The sequence below is a fragment of the Topomyia yanbarensis genome, chromosome 2 (assembly GCF_030247195.1).
Source record: "Topomyia yanbarensis strain Yona2022 chromosome 2, ASM3024719v1, whole genome shotgun sequence".
In the NCBI taxonomy this organism is placed as follows: Eukaryota; Metazoa; Arthropoda; class Insecta; order Diptera; family Culicidae; genus Topomyia; species Topomyia yanbarensis.
Genome location: NC_080671.1, coordinates 269,991,746 through 269,998,432, shown reverse-complemented (window position 1 = coordinate 269,998,432; position 6,687 = coordinate 269,991,746). Strand labels below are relative to the sequence as shown.

The 6,687-nt window shown below is 36.9% G+C and overlaps 1 protein-coding gene across 8 annotated transcripts in view; it reads right to left on the bottom strand.

The window, feature by feature from the left end:
* Window positions 1-6,190, bottom strand: part of LOC131678513 (innexin shaking-B) — a 1,756,176-nt gene extending 1,749,986 nt beyond the window's left edge. For all 8 annotated transcript variants that reach the window (XR_009303664.1, XM_058958720.1, XM_058958722.1 and 5 more), the window contains exon 1: window positions 6,075-6,190. The gene's annotated coding sequence lies outside the window, so the exon portion shown is untranslated. The remainder of the gene's footprint in view (window positions 1-6,074) is intronic.
* Window positions 6,191-6,687: the final 497 nt, after the last annotated feature.

Below are 6,687 nucleotides of genomic sequence, written 5' to 3'. Positions count from 1 at the left end.
GGGCAAATCGGTCCAGCCATCTCTGAGAAAAATGAGTGACATTATTTGACACATACGCACATACATACACACACACACATACACACACATACATACATACACACACACATACAGACTTTTTCCGATCTCGACGAACTGAGTCGAATGGGATATGACACTCGGCCCTCCGGGCCGGGATTAGGTTGACGTTTTTCAGAGTGATTGCATAACCTTTCTATATGAGAAAGGCAAAAATGTGCCAAAATCCAAAAAAGTGAATCGTAGTCAAATTTTTTTTTCGAGTTTACATCAAATCTCGACGTTTCATGCACCTTGAACACATTTAGCATCAAAAATAAAAATTCAGTTTTTAATTTTTCCTATAGTTTATATGAGAAATTTCTGTGTGGCCGTACTCTGAAACCCGTAATTCCGGAACCAGAATTCCGATCGATCCAAAATTCAATAGCAGCCGATGGGAAGGTTGCACCTTTCATTTGAGACTAAGTTTGGGCAAATCGGTCCAGCCATCTCTGAGAAAAATGAGTGACATTATTTGACACATACGCACATACATACACACACACACATACACACACATACATACATACACACACACATACAGACTTTTTCCGATCTCGACGAACTGAGTCGAATGGGATATGACACTCGGCCCTCCGGGCCGGGATTAGGTTGCCGTTTTTCAGAGTGATTGCATAACCTTTCTATATGAGAAAGGCAAAAATGTGCCAAAATCCAAAAAAGTGAATCGTAGTCAAATTTTTTTTTCGAGTTTACATCAAATCTCGACGTTTCATGCACCTTGAACACATTTAGCATCAAAAATAAAAATTCAGTTTTTAATTTTTCCTATAGTTTATATGAGAAATTTCTGTGTGGCCGTACTCTGAAACCCGTAATTCCGGAACCAGAATTCCGATCGATCCAAAATTCAATAGCAGCCGATGGGAAGGTTGCACCTTTCATTTGAGACTAAGTTTGGGCAAATCGGTCCAGCCATCTCTGAGAAAAATGAGTGACATTATTTGACACATACGCACATACATACACACACACACATACACACACACATACATACATACACACACACATACAGACTTTTTCCGATCTCGACGAACTGAGTCGAATGGGATATGACATTCGGCCCTCCGGGCCGGGATTAGGTTGACGTTTTTCAGAGTGATTGCATAACCTTTCTATATGAGAAAGGCAAAAATGTGCCAAAATCCAAAAAAGTGAATCGTAGTCAAATTTTTTTTTCGAGTTTACATCAAATCTCGACGTTTCATGCACCTTGAACACATTTAGCATCAAAAATAAAAATTCAGTTTTTAATTTTTTCTATAGTTTATATGAGAAATTTCTGTGTGGCCGTACTCTGAAACCCGTAATTCCGGAACCAGAATTCCGATCGATCCAAAATTCAATAGCAGCCGATGGGAAGGTTGCACCTTTCATTTGAGACTAAGTTTGGGCAAATCGGTCCAGCCATCTCTGAGAAAAATGAGTGACATTATTTGACACATACGCACATACATACACACACACACATACACACACACATACATACATACACACACACATACAGACTTTTTCCGATCTCGACGAACTGAGTCGAATGGGATATGACACTCGGCCCTCCGGGCCGGGATTAGGTTGACGTTTTTCAGAGTGATTGCATAACCTTTCTATATGAGAAAGGCAAAAATGTGCCAAAATCCAAAAAAGTGAATCGTAGTCAAATTTTTTTTTCGAGTTTACATCAAATCTCGACGTTTCATGCACCTTGAACACATTTAGCATCAAAAATAAAAATTCAGTTTTTAATTTTTCCTATAGTTTATATGCGAAATTTCTGTGTGGCCGTACTCTGAAACCCGTAATTCCGGAACCAGAATTCCGATCGATCCAAAATTCAATAGCAGCCGATGGGAAGGTTGCACCTTTCATTTGAGACTAAGTTTGGGCAAATCGGTCCAGCCATCTCTGAGAAAAATGAGTGACATTATTTGACACATACGCACATACATACACACACACACACATACACACACACATACATACATACACACACACATACAGACTTTTTCCGATCTCGACGAACTGAGTCGAATGGGATATGACACTCGGCCCTCCGGGCCGGGATTAGGTTGACGTTTTTCAGAGTGATTGCATAACCTTTCTATATGAGAAAGGCAAAAATGTGCCAAAATCCAAAAAAGTGAATCGTAGTCAAATTTTTTTTTCGAGTTTACATCAAATCTCGACGTTTCATGCACCTTGAACACATTTAGCATCAAAAATAAAAATTCAGTTTTTAATTTTTCCTATAGTTTATATGAGAAATTTCTGTGTGGCCGTACTCTGAAACCCGTAATTCCGGAACCAGAATTCCGATCGATCCAAAATTCAATAGCAGCCGATGGGAAGGTTGCACCTTTCATTTGAGACTAAGTTTGGGCAAATCGGTCCAGCCATCTCTGAGAAAAATGAGTGACATTATTTGACACATACGCACATACATACACACACACATACACACACACATACATACATACACACACACATAAAGACTTTTTCCGATCTCGACGAACTGAGTCGAATGGGATATGACACTCGGCCCTCCGGGCCGGGATTAGGTTGACGTTTTTCAGAGTGATTGCATAACCTTTCTATATGAGAAAGGCAAAAATGTGCCAAAATCCAAAAAAGTGAATCGTAGTCAAATTTTTTTTTCGAGTTTACATCAAATCTCGACGTTTCATGCACCTTGAACACATTTAGCATCAAAAATAAAAATTCAGTTTTTAATTTTTCCTATAGTTTATATGAGAAATTTCTGTGTGGCCGTACTCTGAAACCCGTAATTCCGGAACCAGAATTCCGATCGATCCAAAATTCAATAGCAGCCGATGGGAAGGTTGCACCTTTCATTTGAGACTAAGTTTGGGCAAATCGGTCCAGCCATCTCTGAGAAAAATGAGTGACATTATTTGACACATACGCACATACATACACACACACACACATACACACACACATACATACATACACACACACATACAGACTTTTTCCGATCTCGACGAACTGAGTCGAATGGGATATGACACTCGGCCCTCCGGGCCGGGATTAGGTTGACGTTTTTCAGAGTGATTGCATAACCTTTCTATATGAGAAAGGCAAAAATGTGCCAAAATCCAAAAAAGTGAATCGTAGTCAAATTTTTTTTTCGAGTTTACATCAAATCTCGACGTTTCATGCACCTTGAACACATTTAGCATCAAAAATAAAAATTCAGTTTTTAATTTTTCCTATAGTTTATATGAGAAATTTCTGTGTGGCCGTACTCTGAAACCCGTAATTCCGGAACCAGAATTCCGATCGATCCAAAATTCAATAGCAGCCGATGGGAAGGTTGCACCTTTCATTTGAGACTAAGTTTGGGCAAATCGGTCCAGCCATCTCTGAGAAAAATGAGTGACATTATTTGACACATACGCACATACATACACACACACACACATACACACACACATACATACATACACACACACATACAGACTTTTTCCGATCTCGACGAACTGAGTCGAATGGGATATGACACTCGGCCCTCCGGGCCGGGATTAGGTTGACGTTTTTCAGAGTGATTGCATAACCTTTCTATATGAGAAAGGCAAAAATGTGCCAAAATCCAAAAAAGTGAATCGTAGTCAAATTTTTTTTTCGAGTTTACATCAAATCTCGACGTTTCATGCACCTTGAACACATTTAGCATCAAAAATAAAAATTCAGTTTTTAATTTTTCCTATAGTTTATATGAGAAATTTCTGTGTGGCCGTACTCTGAAACCCGTAATTCCGGAACCAGAATTCCGATCGATCCAAAATTCAATAGCAGCCGATGGGAAGGTTGCACCTTTCATTTGAGACTAAGTTTGGGCAAATCGGTCCAGCCATCTCTGAGAAAAATGAGTGACATTATTTGACACATACGCACATACATACACACACACACACATACACACACACATACATACATACACACACACATACAGACTTTTTCCGATCTCGACGAACTGAGTCGAATGGGATATGACACTCGGCCCTCCGGGCCGGGATTAGGTTGACGTTTTTCAGAGTGATTGCATAACCTTTCTATATGAGAAAGGCAAAAATGTGCCAAAATCCAAAAAAGTGAATCGTAGTCAAATTTTTTTTTCGAGTTTACATCAAATCTCGACGTTTCATGCACCTTGAACACATTTAGCATCAAAAATAAAAATTCAGTTTTTAATTTTTCCTATAGTTTATATGAGAAATTTCTGTGTGGCCGTACTCTGAAACCCGTAATTCCGGAACCAGAATTCCGATCGATCCAAAATTCAATAGCAGCCGATGGGAAGGTTGCACCTTTCATTTGAGACTAAGTTTGGGCAAATCGGTCCAGCCATCTCTGAGAAAAATGAGTGACATTATTTGACACATACGCACATACATACACACACACACATACACACACACATACATACATACACACACACATACAGACTTTTTCCGATCTCGACGAACTGAGTCGAATGGGATATGACACTCGGCCCTCCGGGCCGGGATTAGGTTGACGTTTTTCAGAGTGATTGCATAACCTTTCTATATGAGAAAGGCAAAAACGTAAGAACGATACTTCAATGCTGATAGGTGTTACCGAAAAAGTAAACAATCGCCAAAGGGGCGATACTATCATTTTGTAAATTTCAATAGCAAAAACAAATTTTAATTTAATAATTTCAAATACTTCATGAAGTTTTGGGTTTCGATCACTGAATCATACAATCTAGGATATAAAAAACACAATAGTTCTTAAATAGGAAATAAAAGTCTGGAAATATTCACTGTTTCTTAGTTCTCAGTCGCGTTGGTAATTTGAGTAAAGTATAAACTTCAAATCGATTAAAAAAAAATGCGATTTTTTTGGCTCAGTACAATATATAACCCCTGTAGGAAACTTCAGTTTTCCCACCACAATTTAGATATTTTATTAACAGAGCATTAACAATAATTCGTAGCTATGTCTATTTTATGGGCCATTTTTTCGCTTCCCATTGATTTGATTTGAGATTTCTAGCACTGATGTTGTCCTATGCTGATTTGAGCGATTCTCTGAGTCCTGCCACTATCCCATGTAGTATGTGTTATCAAAAACATCGCGAAGCATCAAGTTCTAAATGTTCTCAAACGATATAATATCCGAAGAGAGTGATAAGAGTTATAAGAAATGTCTCATCACACTGTTAGGTGGATTAAAAGCGTTTTTTTGTAGAATTTGTCTTTTTTAGACTATGGCCATTTGAAAAAAATTGGTAAAAAAAGTTTGGCCTTTTTCAAAAGTCAGTCTAGATAATTTTTGTTGATATCGTAACAATAATTTGGGTGGTCCATTTGAGTAATTTTGACTCTGCTCTATGAATTAGAAAAAAATGATGAAAATTCCTAAATTTTCTCGATCCGCAGCAGATATAACTCCTTGAGCATATGCGTCACCTTAAATACTACCTAAATATACGACAGCATTACTGCTGCGTCATTGCAATTCTTATTTGCGGTTACCTGTAATCGAAATATGAAGTACCGATTACAATCAAAATGCGGATACTGACAAATAAATAAATAGTCGAATTGTTGTGCATTCAAAATACCTATTTAATAATAAGTACCCGATATGTAATCAAAGGCTGCTATACGGCCAATAGTAATGCTTCGTGTTTGATAGTAACGATATATTTAAGGCAAATTCAAATCAAATCAAAACGAAAGCATAATGTAAAAGGTGTTTACGTCATACGTGAAATTCAGAAAAAAAAATTTCGACTTAACTAATCCGATGGTTTTTTTTCCGGTACAGATTTTCGATTCCAATGTTACTCAAAAGCCAATTTGACGTTTCATGTGCTCTATCAGTATCTATTTTTTGTTGTAAGTAAAATACCAATAGTCAAGTTCTCATTTATCATAATCCTCTAGTAAGCAAACTTCTTATGACAGTAGCGAATAATTGTAGAACCGGCGACATTCACTCACATCCAGCATCTGTTGTGGTTGAATACACTTTGGCGCATTCATTATAATTCATTATATTGTACAGGGCTGGTTAGCCACGCTGTTATTTTCACACGTCGCATCGCAAGCATAAGCTAGAAGAAAAGAATTGAAAAGATTGAATTACTGTACTAGTTGATTTTTCGCTTTCGAGTATTTAAGTCTATTCAAAGGAATCTGTTCTATAATTGATAATCCACATTGTACCTTACTTAAATTTTTATAATTTGTAAATCGTCGTCATCAGAATATGTTATAAGATATAATTTTCTAAATATTTAATAAAACAAAATGTCAGATCAAGATGCAGTTTATATTTAAGTAGAAATGGATTAGAATTAAAATGGATTATTTTTTGAAATAAAAATTTGAAAGTGGTTTTGATAGTAATATAATATAGATTATCTATATGATTTTAGCTCTAAAATATGTAGGGGAGCATGGGGAGACTTGACCAGGTTTTCAGTTTAACCTACGTAAATGTCTAAAAACGTTTTCAATCCTTCAAAACTGTGCATATTCAAGATTTTTTGCAGAATTTTTATTTTTTACTTTACTTTTTCTAAAGTTATAAAACTTTGTCAGAGATGAGTTT